Below are 16,191 nucleotides of genomic sequence, written 5' to 3'. Positions count from 1 at the left end.
TGGTCAGAATGTGGGAATGTACCATTTTGTGAACAGAATACACATGTGCCTTCATAACAGATGGCTCCCAAGGAGGTGCACACAAAACTACATTTACCCAGTCATTGAAGAAGCTGGCAGCCTCCTTTAAAGAAGCCACTGTTAGAAAGAAATGTTGTTGCAGAAAGTACATGTAGATGGGCCCACGGAGGGCTAGATGACTTGACACTCGTAAGTTGGTATCACCAACAACCAAGGACTTACCCAATTTCCACAACACTGGGGGAACATGTATATGTATAATCTGAAAAACAGTCTCATTAGAACAGTGCCTTCTTTAAAAGTGTGCCAGCGTGTTCCCTGAAAGTGTAAAGGTGGTTTGTTGTGCACTTCCTTGGGAGACATCTGTCATGCAGGCACATTATTGTTCTTAACAACAAAACATCAAACTAAAGCATAGAAAACATGAAGACCTGTTGACAAGTGTTGTGAGTGCCAAGGTACAATACCTTGTGATTAACAACTTGAATTATGTCAGTTGTCACATGGCCATCCGTCACCTGATGACACAGTTGCCAACACATCTGACACACTGCCTGTCATGTGGAGTGGCACACATGTCCAAACCCAGGACAATGCATAAGCTAATGGGCCTGCTATTGTGTTGTAAAAAGGCATACCTGCACTGAGGAGACACCCCCATGGCAAGCCAGAATGTCCACACAGATGTCAGCACACAAAGACCAAACTACCTAGAGTCTTGACCACACACTGGTGCAAAAAATGAATGAGCAGGAATCATGTATTTTAAACAATTGACACATGCTGCAAAGCACACACATTAAACCCTGCACAACATCACTGGGTCACTGCACGTTGAGTCTCTGTCCAGCCAATTATCACACACAGGTCAGACCTGGCAAGGAGACATAAGGTCTGGCCATGTAGGCCTCGCCCTCACAAATCCCCCATACCTGAGACAATGTTATTGAGACAGATCAAGAAGTGACACCTCTTAATCAGGCTTTACAAAAATGTGCAGCAAGAATTCCCAAATGTACTCCACATCACCTCGTGAGGCTGCCAAGACATATTTGTGACAAACAACCATCGACAGATAGTTGTGAATAGACACACAAGCCAAATGGGGTCTCCCTGTCCAGTCGACACATGTAGCACACTTTGGATAAATACAAATGAGGCCAGGGAACAATGCCACAGAGGCAAACATATGCTGAACACACTGAGAATGGACCTAGTGTTGGATGACACACATGATTACGAGGCAAGGGTGTCTCAGGGGACTGTAGTGGGCACACTGTTTCTTGTTCCTGGAATGATCTGACTGTAACATGAACAACCGTCGTGGCACTATGCATATCTCCCACTCATGCACATCATGTCTGAGGCCACAACATTGGTCATGCATGCTGCAAGTGTGTTCATTTGAAACCTCACACTCCCATGTTGAGACTCATCATCAGTGCCAACAAATATGGACCCCCAACAGAGTGAACAGGACAGGGCACAGGCATGGTAACAACACATGTCACAGACCACCCTCCCACATGATGTAGAAAGCAATGTGCACTTGGATCAACTGACAGGCTAGATGACCATGTGCAATTGTGATTACACACAGACCAGGGGACACATGTCAAGCAGGAGAAGGGACGAATAAGAGCACCGGTTGACTTTGGGGAACAGAATATGCACTGCACATATAAACCCTGGCAGTGTATCCAGGCTACAGAGCACTTCCAAAAGCTGGGGACACACAACACAACAAACAGACAGGTACTTACCCCCTCCTTGCTGCTGTCCCTCCTGTAACTGCCTATCCAGGTCAGGGAAGACCACCGGCAGGACACGCATCATGTGGGTGGTCAGGCGTCGGCGCCCGCCGTGGGGGTGTGGAGGTGAGAGCCCCAGCGAACCCGGGCGATCCGCCGGGTCCAGCACCGGATGTTCTGCCATCGTTTTCTGACTTAGGCTAGGCGCCGACAGCGACCCCCGCCACTCTCACGGCCCTGACGATCTGCTTCCAGATCCCCCCTTCTCGTAGGCAGTTACCTGTGAGGATGACAAAGTGAGACAACATCACTACAGCTGCTCCATGTCACAGAGACACACATTTGAACATCGATGATATGTTGAACAGGGCATAGTAGACTGCCAAGGAATAGCATCTTACTCATATAGACATTGGCCTCTGTAGAAGCCCCAATGCACTACATGGCATTGAAACTACACAGGTGGCAGGAGGGGTGCGACACACTCCCTGATCATGGCACACACTGTGCATCACATGCAACACCAGGCTGGTGGACAGCACCTCAAAGCAGTTACATGCCCCAGCCCACTGACGCAACCTCAGCAGAGTACACAGACACACACAGGCACAGATCAATCACCTGCCATTGGCAACAGCGGATACATACCTCCCTCTGCACATGTGCCACTTGCCTGTGGGGTTTCACAGGTGCTGGGCTAGCACAGCAAGTCAGACACACAGCACGGCTTACTTCTCACATCAGATGGGTAGAGCTGTTGCCTCCTCCATGCAGCTGTGTTGCAACACTTCACATAAACACTCACCCACATGACAAGGAACCTTCACACACATCAATGTCCAGGAGGGCGAACACATAACTTGGACACTCTCACCACAGCTCCACTCAACTCATACCCATCTGTGGGTACAGTCACCTGTCACACTGGGGGGACCACTGAATCACCTTAGGACAATAGCCAACAAATGCCACCAAGGATTTGCCAGGCTGAATGTGTCATGCACTATGCAGTGAATGTCACAGTAAGCACAATGCAAGTGAGGAATGCACACATGAACTACATCATGCTCTGCATGAGAGACATAAGTCATTCCCCCCCCCCCGGGACCCACTCGAAACAACATTGCATGTCTGTCACACCTGGACACAATGCCAGAAGTGACAGTCACAAAAAAGGTGCACAGTCAAAGGTAGTGGAGTCAGCACTCACCTGCTCCCCTGGTCTCCCATACAGGCTGGGGTACTGTGGGAGGATGACATCCAGCAATGCCTCATTCTCCTCCTGGGTGAATGGCTGGGCCCTCTCCACAGACCTTGACATGGTGCCAGAGGAAGCACAGACAGCAGCAGTGTGGTTGACAGGAAATTTGTGCAGGCAAGTGCCCTCTCATGGGTTCTGGCTGACTTATATCTGTCTTGCTGGGGGCTTTCATTTACAGGAGTACAGAGTGATTGGTCAGACTCATTTGCATCCTACGTTTCCTCCAATCCCTTTAAACATGCACCAATGACACAAATTTGCATGGTTCAAATTTCGAGCATCATAGCAAGGCAAACACCACTTTGCAACATTGTAATTTTTGGCCCAACTGACTTTTCAAGCCCACATGATGGCCACATTGCAACTGAAATCTCTGTATCCATGTCAACCAGCATGCATTTTGGGCCAAATACTTGTCCCCTATGTAATTTTTGATTCCAAAAAACATGTACAGTGCGTTTCACACGTACTCGTACACGTACGGCACCACTACAATAATGATACGGACCGTACACACGCTCTGAGAGCCTGTGTATGATCCGTATCACTATAGTAGTGGTGCCGTAGGAGTACACGTGTGTGTACAGTCTGTACCACGCGTATTCCTACGGCACCACTACTATAGTGATACGGACCGTACACACGCTCTCAGAGCCTGTGTACGGTCCGTATCACTATAGTAGTGGTGCCGTAGGAGTACGCGTGTGTGTACGGTCCGTACCACGCGTACTCCTACGGCACCACTACTATAGTGATACAGACCGTACACACGCTCTGAGAGCGTGTGTACGGCCCGTACCACGCGTACTCCTACGGCACCACTACTAAAGTGATACGGACCGTACACACGCTCTGAGAGCGTGTGTACAGTCCGTACCACGTGTACTCCTACGGCACCACTACTATAGTGATACGGACCGTACACACGCTCTGAGAGCGTGTGTACGGCCTGTACCACATGTACTCATACAGCACCACTACTATAGTGATACCGACCGTACACACACTCTGAGAGCGTGCGCACGGCCCATACCACGCGTACTCCTACAGCACCACTACTATAGTGATACGGACACGATGTCTCCCTCTCGATGTGTGTACGGTCCGTATCACTATAGTAGTGGTGCTGTAGGAGTATGCGTGGTATGGGCCGTACACACGCTCTCAGCGTGTGTACGGTCCGTATCACTATAGTAGTGATGTCGTAGGAGTACGCGTGTTTCGGACCGTACACACACGCATACTCCTAGGGCACCACTACTATAGTGATATGGACCGTACACATGATGTGTGTACGGTCCGTAACACGCGTACTCCTACGGCACAACTACAATAGTGATACGGACCGTACACACACTCTGAGAGTATGTGTACGGTGCGTTTCACACGCTTACACTGGTGATAGGAGGCTTACACGAAAGGAATGGAGGTCTCCGACTAGCACACGGCTGTACATCAAGTCATTGTCATTGTAGACTTTCATGTGCAGAGCTAGGTGTATCAGGCAGTGATATTGCACATGTCTTCTCATGTAGTTGCACAATTGATGTGTGATGACCTGTGTACACATGCCATGTGTGATGGGGCACTATGTGGCAAACTTCCCCTTTACACTTTGCACATGTGTGCCTGTAGTACAAATGTGTCAAGCACAGCATCACTGGTAAATAGGGGTGGGCGGAATTTGCGTAATCGCGTTACGCAAATCTCCGCGAAACGGTAAAAAATCTCCGCGAACACGCAGAAATTCCGCGAACACGCGGAATTGCTTGTTCGCGATGCTTTTTACCTGTTCACAATCGCTGTTTGCGTGCTCGGGGAGAAATATCTCGCGAACACGCATTTTGGGAACGCGAACAAGCAAAAATTTCGCGAAGTCGCGGAAAGCGGAATTTTGTGCAATTTCGCGTTCTCCGCATAACGCGAAATTACTCAAATTTCGCAAATTCCGCGAACGGAACGGAATTTGCCGCCCAGGCATACTGGTAAGGCACAGTCACCACCACCCGCAACTGTCCCCTGATGCCAGGGACACTAACAACTGACATTTCACAATCAGCGTGCCCCGATGTGACTATGTCATGTGTGTGTCATGTGTTCCCATGAGCTTGCTGTTAGTGTTCCGTCAACTACATCTGCTGTTGCTGCATCCAACATGTGTCTGTGTGGAGATGGGCATGGCACACATCTATGCACACCATGCCACATGTGGATTCCCACGTAAGCAGGATCTGTATGCATCGGACATGATATTTTCATATGAGGACATATCTGCGTCGTCTCAATGTCTGTGTTTTCTGTTTTCACGTGTACCCCTTCATCGCAATGTGTTGGATCTGTACATTTTACATTCCATGTGACCTGTGCATCTAGCTTGCCGTCAGCTGTTTGTATGAGATGACATCCTTTAAATGCAGCTATGTGGATGTATGTCACTCCTGTGATGTCTCTGGCTGTTCACTGTGATGTCTCTGGCTGTTCACTCAGACTGGCCCCAGCTCGTTTCAGGGCATGTCATGTAGACTTGCCAATCAACGGGTGTATCTGGCTTTTCGTAGGAGTATCACCAAGCTAGCATACGTGTCCTGGATGTATTGCAAACACCAGACTCTATATTTAGCAGATGTGTAGTAGCAGTTGAGCATGTGCTCTGTTCATTGACATTGATGTTGTTATGCTCTCAATCTGCGTCATTCATCACAATTTTCTGCAGGGCACCGCCTGTCCCCCGACCAATGTCAGACTTGGGTGCCAGGAGGGAACGTGCCTGCATCCGACGTTACAGATTCACTCAACAGTTGATTGAGGACTTGACCGCCAAGTTTGCACCACACCTCCAACCGCGACACAGGTATCCTACTGTGCTGACCCCCAAGATGAAGGTGATGGCAGCCCTACATTTTTTTGCCACAGGTATGTTTCAATTCACCATAGCTGATGTTGGTGGCATGTCACAGACAATGTTCAACCGTGTCCTGCGTGATGTTTTGGCAGCCATGTTGGAGCACCTTGATGAATTCATCCATTTTCCGACTCCTGAGGAGTTGACAGGTGTCAAGGGTGATTTATATGCCCTGGGAGTGATGCCCCATGTCATTGGGTCCATTGATGGGACACATGTGGCTTTGGTACCACCACAGGCACAGGAGGTAGCCTATCGCAACCGTAAACATTACCACTCTATAAATGCCCTTGTGGTGTGTCTTGCTAACATGCTGATTTCCCATGTCTGTGCACGTTTTCCAGGGTCAGCACACAATGCCTAAATCATGAGGCATAGCAGGGTGCCACAAATGATGCTGCGGCTGCACAACGAACAAGCATGTCTTGTTGGTGGGTATACTCTGTTTGTCCTGTGTGTTGCGGTATCTTTGGCTCTTACGGCATCTCCTGACCCACTTATTTACATGATGTTTCCATGTAGGGGTCTCTGGCTATCCCAACATGCCATGGCTGATGAAGCCTCTCAGCAACCCAAGATCAGCTGCAGATCACTGGTACAACAATGCACACGGGCAGACCAGGCGAGTGATTGAGAGGACGTTTGGCCTCCTGAAGAGCCGATTCCGGTGCCTTCACAAGACAGGTGGGTCCCTCCCATATGCACCGGCGAAGGTCTGCAAAATCTTCCTCGTGTGCTGCATGCTGCACAACATGGCAGTGGAGAAGGCAGTGCCACTCATCCTGGAGCAGGATGAGCAGGAACATCCACCCATGGAGGATGAAGGACTTGGTCACGAGGCAAGTGAGGAGGAGGAGGAGGAGGATATCCGGAGTCAGCTCATACGCAACTTCTTCTCATAATGGGGCGTCACTGGGTCTAAGTGTGCACGCTTGTAGCCTTGGGTGGCATGTGTTGCAATGTGTGTGTCCAGCTGACTGTATGCTAAGTTACTTAGATGTGTGTTCTGATGTGTCACTCGAGTGATGATGTCATTCCACACATTTTAGCTGAGACACTTTCTTTTAAATTAGCATGGGGACAACATTGTTCATGTTTAGTATATTACCATGTATGCGGAGAAAAATCTTCTAGCTGACTTCTTGTGTGTCTGTCATTCCCAGGTTCTTGCGCATGTTGTCTGCTCGTGTCTTCGTTGTCCTCCTGCGATTCCTCATGAGTATTGCAACGTGTGCTGAATCAGCTTTCCATGCACGGACATGGGGAAATGTCATTTTGGGTAAGGATTGCAGCAAGGCATTTTTGGGGTGGTACGTGTTTGGAATGTGTGGAGACTGCTTCTGTACATGTTGTGTTACCATGCATACATGTCGACTCACCATGGGGCACATAACATATAGCATGACTCCCATGAATTGACAGTCACCCTTCGTGACAGTCATCTGTAATGGTTTTTGGATTCTGATGAAGGCAGCAATGTGTGTAAAACTTCACTCTGAAACATACGGGATGCTAAGGGTGGACATAGTGTGGGACATCCCCATGACAGGCTCAATGGGGGATTGCAGCCTCTCCGTGTGCAGCAGGAGGTGTTTGGCTCATCCCCTTAACTTGTGTGCCAGTTCATTTGGATTTACAACATCTGTGTTGTGAAGGGGGTGTCCAGCGTAGGTCCCACATGTTCAGTCAAATGACCTGTGAGTCTGTTCATGTTGATGCATTTCCCTTAGTGTGAGCTTGAGTAATAAAGGTGTTCCTCACCCTACGAAGTGCCTCATCTCTGTCAATGCAGGTCTCTTGCCACTTTGCATGCGTCATCTCTGGCATAGTTGTCAAAGATTGTGCATATGAGTGTATGTGTAGTTCGGCAACATGCATGCAGTTCTTCATGGCTAATAATCTCTATTGTGCATGAAGTCCATGGTTGTATATGTATTTCTGCAGGTTGCTCCCACCAACGGGCCGTCAACGCCTGCTGAGGGTGTGTCTCCTGTGCGCAGCTCGGCCTTCTGTTTCCTGATCCTGTGTCAGTCATCTTTGGTGATTGTTCATCCATTTTCTCTGGGTGAGCCATGAGTAACCTGACACTCCTTCCTTTACATACGCCTGTTGCAGTTGTCCTTTCTGACATCCTTGTCTTTGCGTCCTACTTTCGGCCTAGTTTCCAGTACATGCCGCCTGCTGCTGCGGGCCCTGCGGCAAGGGCCCACCAAGTTCCCAGATTCTGCAACCCACACGCCTCCAAGATGCTCCTCCCTTCCTCCCTCCACCCATTCATTAGGCTGTCATCAGCTTGTCTGTGCCACTGTTGCGGCCACGCGGTGCCAAAGGCAGGACCGCCAGTGCATGCAACGTGCACATTGCACGACCCTCATGTCCTTGCATGACCCACATCACACAACAGTCTCATGTTGCAGCCACCCTCCAAGCAATGTCCAAGCGAAAATCAACCGCCTGCTCTCACGCATACCCTAAGCGCACACACCACACCTTCGCATTCTGAGTGTGCAACTCCAACTGCCTATACAGCGCTGCCCCGCCTTCTAGGCCCTGTCACACCAACCAGGTCATGTCCCTCCTACTCCACACCGGCTCCGTCCACCAGCACACCTTTGGACTCTGTTACCTCCTCAACACAACAGGCCCACACATCACCTTCATGACAGTGACCTGGATGAAAGCATCCTCAGCACACTACTTCTTCATTGCCATCTCAGACGGATACAAGAGCACCCGCAGGGACGGCACTAACAATCCCGGAGGATGAATTGATATCTATTCCCAAGTACACACTCAGGGTCACAAATCCGGTTTGGCACAAACCCCCTGCAAACCCTCAGAGTAACACTCATCTACAGATCTCCAGGCCTACATCCACAATTCCGCAAAGCCATCAACACGTCCATCGTCAAGCACGCCCTCACATCCACAGGATACATGTGGATGTGAGCCAGGAACTTCTGGCTGGATGAGAACCACACCAGCATCCTTCATTGGTCCATCCACATTAGCATCCACGTCTCTGACGGGCAACACACTGCCACACGCCCCGCTACCAATCCCCCAAAGATGCTTGATGTAAGTCAACACAGACATGCTGTGTGGGACACTGGAACCAACACCACCGCCACACCCTGCAACCTCACACACTGGATCAGCAACTGATCCAACAATCTAGCCACGTTGATGGACTTTCCTGTGACGCACCTCAACAATTAAGCCACCTGGGACAAGGCAGACCTACTGGACTCATACACGTCTAGCAGGACTCTTGTGCCCAGCTTGCAAAACAAATAACCATCAGTGGCCTTACAACCCTGGAAAACGGCACACACAGCCATCACCATATCATCAGCAAGGACAATTGGAGATCCTTCAGATGGGGCCGAGGCCAAAAAACCGCACGACATCAAGGAGCTCATCAGAATTGTGAGTGCACTTACATCAGCTCTCAATCCAAAAGACACCTCACCCTTGCAAGGCTGAGCCAATCCCTTGCAACTTTCTACCACTGCAAGCTCATGGACATACACGCAAGCCTTGGCACACAGAGGCAGAATGCACTATTATACGCGGGACCAACCACCCTCAGGTTTTGGACTTCCATCATCAGCAGATACAACACCTGGCTCATGTGCAACATCCCCTGGGGATCTCCATCAGGACCCTTCCCACACAACATCTCAACCACATCATTCCCCATCCTTGTAGCCCACGTCCAGCACATCATGTATGTATCATTGGAGTTAGCCACATTCCATGGTAGATAGAGGCATGCAGTGACCCAGGCCCTTCTTAGACAATGGACGGCAGGAACGCTGGCCCTCTAGGAACCTCAACTTGCTTCCCTAGCCAGCAAATGTCATCAGGAAGACAGTCAACGAGCAACTGACAAACTTCCTCCACGCAAAGAGCTCCAGGCAACCTGCACAAGACCGTCTTCCACAGTAATCACCTCACTGCAACCGTCATCATTGCCACCAACACCGACAACTTTGCCCTGCTCAACAATGGTGAGGCCACCCCCCTTGACCTCTCCACAGCATTATGCACAATGTGCTCACACACTGTCAGCTCACACATCTCCAACACTGGTATCCAGGGGATGGACCAGGATGAAATCACCAAGTAGCTCACCAGCAAGGCCGTGGGAGTGGGACTCAAGCCTTCAGCATGTAGTACAGTGGCGTCATCTGACACATGGCCCAGGGCTCATCTCTCAGCGTGTCAATCTTCAATGTGTCCATGACCCCCCTCTCCACCATCACATGCGCACACAACCTCATCATCATCTCGTCTGCCATTGACAGCCAGCTGCTCCTCACCCTCACCAAAGACACAGCCATTGCCAGTTCCAACCTTCAAGAAGGCATGAGGTCCGTTGATGAATGGCTGAACATCAGCCACCTGAGGCTGGACTTGTACAGGACTGAGGTAATCATCTGAGGATTGTCCACTTATAGCTGGGTCAACTCCTTGTGTCCCACCCGCCAGGGCACTGCAGCACCCAGTGGCCACGCACACAAGATGGTGTGCATCATGGACTCGTCGCTCACAATTGCCATGCAACTCACCAGCATCTGTACCTCATGCTGCAACACCCTCCACATGATGCACATGACCCACAGATGGATCCACTCCAAGGCAAGACAGACCGTCCCCCAGGTCCACGACTCTAGCTGTGTCAACTACAGCCCCGCCCTCTACTGAGCAAGTACAGCCAAACTCCCAGAAAACTTGTCCACATCCAGGGTGCATCTTCACACCTCAGCTTCAACATCCCGCGCCCCAGCCACATCACCGTCCACCTGAGATAGCTGCAATGGATCAATGTCTGCTGCAGGATGACCTTCACACTCCTCACCCACACTCAGGAGGCAGTCCACAACCCCAGACCCCAAACCAACCTTGGACGTCTTTCATCCAAGACCCCGTTGGGCCAACTCCATGCATCCAACCTTGCCCTGGCCAACATTCTTCAAATCCACCGAACTCCAGCATGCAGGACATAGTTCTCCCACCTGGCTAAACATACCTTCGACTCCGTCCCCGGGAACCTCCACATGAGCCATGACCTCTACACCTTAATGATACTCTTCCAAATTGGTCTGTCCGCACAGTATTGCAAGCCCCCCCTCAGCAGCTTGAGGCCATCACGGGTGAGTATTGTGCTCCATGTCTGTATTGGATGATACATTGTGACCCATATTTGTCCTGTACCGGACTCAGATCCCAGGGTATGGATGGCTGGAGTTAGTTCAACACTCAGGCATAGTTTGATATTTCCCCACACATATGTTGTGGACTCATGCAAAATGACTGCAACATCTATTTAAAGAAATTTAGTTTTATTCTCGGTGGGGGGCATGTATTGTGGGAAAAATAGGTGCTAGACAGTGTGCCTAGAATCCAAAGTTCACAGGGGGAGATGGGATCCTTGGCATTTGAAGTCATCAGAGTCCAGAACACAGTGTTTGTCATCATTGGTCAGACTGTGACCAGCAAGTCCATGCGGCAGAGAATGTCAGTGAATGAGGTGCTGCTGTTGCGCATGAATGCCAGGTGCCAGGCCAGGTGACCTGGGAGATGTGGATGGTCTGCTGCCTCTCACGGTCTTTTCCGTGGATGACCCACCTTCCTCGCAGGACCCTCAGATGCAGGCCTTGACGGTGCATGGGATGCTCCGTCGGACGAATCCTCCTCCTCCTCCCTCCCTGTGGCTGGTGGTGTTTTTCGCCTGGTGGCACAGGGAGGGTTGCCCATGTTGTCGGCGATCTGGCGGAGTGAATGGCTAATGCCCCTTTGCACCGCCAGGAGCTCAGCCAGTCTTGCCTCCATCCGTCCTTGGTGTTGTTGTTGACTGGCGTGTTGCTCGGCCTGCTGGTTCTTAATCTCTGTGAGGGTCTCCACTACCTAGCTGATGGCCCAGGTGTCACGCCGGTATGCGTCCATGATGTTGCGTATGTGTGACATACCGGTCCCTTCAGCTGGCTGGTCAGGTTCTCGCCTCCGCCTGCCTCAACTCCCACGACCCCTGCCCACACGAGCCTGGCCTGCCGTTGTGGGCACATCAGGTCTACGGGACCCCTGAGGGATGGCAGTTGCGGGGTTGTCTGCCTCCTCCTGGGTGCCCGGCGAACCTTGTCCCTCCAGGTCAGACTGGCTCAGTTGTTCAGTGTGGGCAGGGCTCCTGGGTGTCTCCTGGGATGTGGCAGGAATGGGAGTGGTGGTTGGCACAGATGTATCTAAAGCAGGTGCTGCAGGGGCTTGGACACCAGAGGGTCCAGGTGGGTTGGGGTCATCCGTGGAGTGTTGAGAGGCGTCGCTGCCGGTGGGATCAGGTTCCTCCCGAGCCTGGGACTGTGATTCTTCCACCCATTGTTGGGGGGAGATCCTTGACGTTGCCCTGTGTGTGAGAGAGAGACAATGTTAATGCTGTTTCATGCGACATCCATGTTTCATACATATTCAAGTTGACACAGTTCCTCCAGGTAGTTGTATGTGCCTAGCATTCCCCTCACTGTTCACTTGTGGATGGGTATGTTGCGGGGGACAGATTGATATGTTCTCCTGAGTGTTTGACATTTAGATTTTTGGCTTGGATGCTTCTTTGGCTATGGATTGATCTTGTTGTGTCACATGTCCATTGTGAGAGTGGGTAAATCCATTGCCTGCCCCAAGGAGTGTGGGCTTGTGTAAGGGGTGTGTGTGACAGGGCCTGCTGGTGGGTGTAGTGTGATTTGGCAGTGGGTCTCCCAGGTGATGTATCTGTCCCCTCATGGTGCATGCTGCCATGACAGTGAGTGTGAGTTCCTGTCCTAGATATCTGAGCTTGTGGTGTTGGTGTTTGAGTTTACAGTGGTCACAGGAGGGCCTTGTGCTGCCTACAGCAGGGCCAAGTGTCAGCTACCTTGTCAGTACTTTGCCAGTCCCTGTGCATTGAGCATGGTGCATGGGTATGTACCTGGGCCATATGGGCTGAGGGTAATGGTGTCTGATTCAGAGTTGAACAATGTGTTTTCTGAGACCCACCCTCCCAGCATCCCAGACATCCAGTCTTGGGTTTGTGCTTCGTGTAGCCTGGGACATGGCATGGCCTTGCTTTGTGGATGGGGCATACACATGTTAGTGGCATGAGCGTTGTTTTTGAGTGTGGTGGTGTCTGGTGAGGGCTTAGAGGTAGTTGTGTGCATTTGGTGTAGTTGGGGTGTGGATCCCATTACCCCCATGTTACGTAACTTGTTTGTGTACTCACCAGGCTCTGCAACTCCTTCGACTCCATGTAATCCCACCGGTAGAAGCAAGGCCATCACCTTCTCCTTCCAGGGATGGTAATGTACCGGTCTGAGGGGCAGCCCACCTCCAGTGATGTTGCTCTGGGCGTAGTCCTCGTTCATTTTCCGCTTGACTGCCCTCCGCAGATTGTACCACCTGGCTCGGCATTCATTCCTTTTCCTTCTGATGGGCGCAACAGCATTCACCCTATTGACGATCCTCTGCCACAGGCGTGATTTTTAGGCTATGCTGGTCTGTCTGACCAATGTTCCAAAGAGCTGTGGCTCGACTCTGATGACTTCGTTGACAAGGATGTCCAGCTCCTCCCTTGTGAACTTTGGATTCTTGTCTGTGGGCATGGTGTGGGGTGAGGGTGTGGATGGTTGTGGGTGTGTGGGTGTGAATGTGAAGGTGTGTGTGGGAATGTGAAGAGGGGGTATGTGTGAAGGAATGTGTGTGAAGGTGTATATGTTAAGGTGTATGGGTGCAGTTGTTGGGGTGTGCTCTGTAGCTGCTGTGAGTCTGTTGCAAAGGCTCATGGTTTGTGTGTGTGGGCCCTTTTTATTGGTCCATTTGTGGGTGGGCCTGAGTTTGAAATTTTGGTGGGTGTGTTATAAGAGGTGGTTGTGAGTTTGGGCCTCTGTTTACCTGTTTGGATATGCCAAGTCAGTCATTCTGATGTTTTTTGTACTGTAGACGTGTTTTGTGGTGTTGTGCGAGTGGAATTGACCCTCCTTGTGCTGTTTTACAGTGTCCTGGTTCAGTACGAGTCGTTTTCGTGTATGTAAGGTGCGTACATACACGATGTTGTCGTACCGTGCTTGCATACGCAATGTTGTTGTAAGGTCCGTACATATGCGATGCTGGGGGACGGTGCTGGGGTATGGTGCGTCCAAGTACGGGGCTGGGGTACGGTGTGTACAAGTACGGGGCTGGGGTACGGTGCTGGGGTATGGTGCGTACAAGTGCGGGGCTGGGGTACGGTGCTGGGGTATGGTGTGTACAAGTACGGGGCTGGGGTACGGTGCTGGGGTACGGTGCGTACAAGTACGGGGCTGGTGTACGGTGCTGGGGTAGGGTGCATCCAAGTACGGGGCTGGGGTACGGTGCTGGGGTACGGTGTGTACAAGTACGGGGCTGGGGTACGGTGCATCCAAGTACGGTGCTGGGGCGACGGTGCGTCCAAGTACAGGGCTGGGGTACGGTGCTGGGGTACGGTGTGTCCAAGTACGGGGCTGGGGTACGGTGCTGGGGTACGGTGCGTCCAAGTACGGGTCTGGGGTACAATGCACCCAAGTATGGGGCTGGGGTACGGTGCTGGGGTATGGTGCGTCCAAGTACGGGGCTGGGGTACGGTGCTGGGCTACGGTGCGTACAAGTACGGGGCTGGGGTACGGTGCAGACATGAGGGGTATGGTGCTGACATACGGGGGTACGGTGCTGACATACAGGGGGGACGTGTGGACATACGCGGGGGGAGGGGCGGAGCTGTACGAGTGGTACAGAGTTCACTCCGTACGGGACGTTTTACATGCGCTTGTATATTCGGAAGGGTGGTACGGATCGTACTTGTGCGCTCGGACTTCAGTTGTACGATTTGTATGTAAAACTGTCCGGGTACGTCTCGTAGATCTTTTCCCGAAGCGATTCGTATGTATTTTTCACATACGAATCGTACTTCACCGGTGGGACGGGACTTGTACGATTCGTATGTAAAAATATACGGATACGAGTCGTACGGAATTATTTTTTACCGGTTCGGAATCGGCAGCTAAATAATTACATATAACAAATTTAAAAAATTACATTTAATTTGAATATTTTTAATTATTAACTATATATTACATTAGATAAAATAATAGAAAAAATATTAAATATCAGAGAGAATAAAACTACTACTCCAACTCCAACAAAAACAACAGTAAGGAAAATGTTGGATAGCGTAGGGCTAAAAATTACTATTTCCACTCCAGGGAGTGTAACAGTAGGGAAAGTGTTGGATAGCGTAGGGGTAAAAATGACTATTCCAACTCCAAAGAGTGCAACAGTAGGGAAAGTGTTGGATAGCGTAGGGGTAAAAATGACTATTCCAACTCCAGAGAGTGCAACAGTAGGGAAAGTGTTGGATAGCGTAGGGGTCAAAATTACTATTCCATCTCCAAAGAGTGCAACAGTAGGGAAAGTGTTGGATAGCGTAGGGGTAAAAATTACTATTCCAAGTCCAGAGAGTGCAACAGTAGGGAAAGTGTTGGATAGCGTAAGGGTAAAAATTACTATTCCCACTCCAGAGAGTGCAACAGTAGGGAAAGTGTTGGATAGCCTAGGGGTAAAAATTACTATTCCCACTCCAGACAGTGCAACAGTAGGGAAAGTGTTGGATAGCATAGGGGTAAAAATTACTATTCCAACTCCAGAGAGTGAAACAGTAGAGAAAGTGTTGGATAGCGTAGGGGTGAAAATTACTATTCCCACTCCAGAGAGTGCAACAGTAGGGAAAGTGTCGGATAGCATAGGGGTAAAAATTACTATTCCAACTCCAGAGAGTGCAACAGAAGGGAAAGTGTTGGATAGCGTAGGGATAAAAATGACTATTCCCACTCCAGAGAGTGCAACAGTAGGGAAAGTGTTGGATAGCGTAGGGGTAAAAATTACTATTCCAACTCCAGAGAGTGCAACAGTAGGGAAAGTGTTGGATAGCGTAAGGGTCAAAATTACTATTCCTACTCCAGAGAGTGCAACAGTAGGGAAAGTTTTCGATAGCGTAGGGGTCAAAATTACTATTACAACTCTAGAGAGTGCAACAGTAGGGAAAGTGTTGGATAGCGTAGAAGTTAAAAATAACATACCTATAAATAAAATAATTATTTAATATAATTATTGATTTAATTATTAAATAACTCTAAATTATTTACAAATACCAATAAATAATTATTACAAACGCAACTACCAATGAATAATTAATTAGCAATAAATTAATAATA

This window comes from Triturus cristatus, chromosome 5_2 (genome assembly GCF_964204655.1).
Source record: "Triturus cristatus chromosome 5_2, aTriCri1.1, whole genome shotgun sequence".
NCBI lineage: Eukaryota > Metazoa > Chordata > Amphibia > Caudata > Salamandridae > Triturus > Triturus cristatus.
This window is presented reverse-complemented; position numbering follows the sequence as displayed.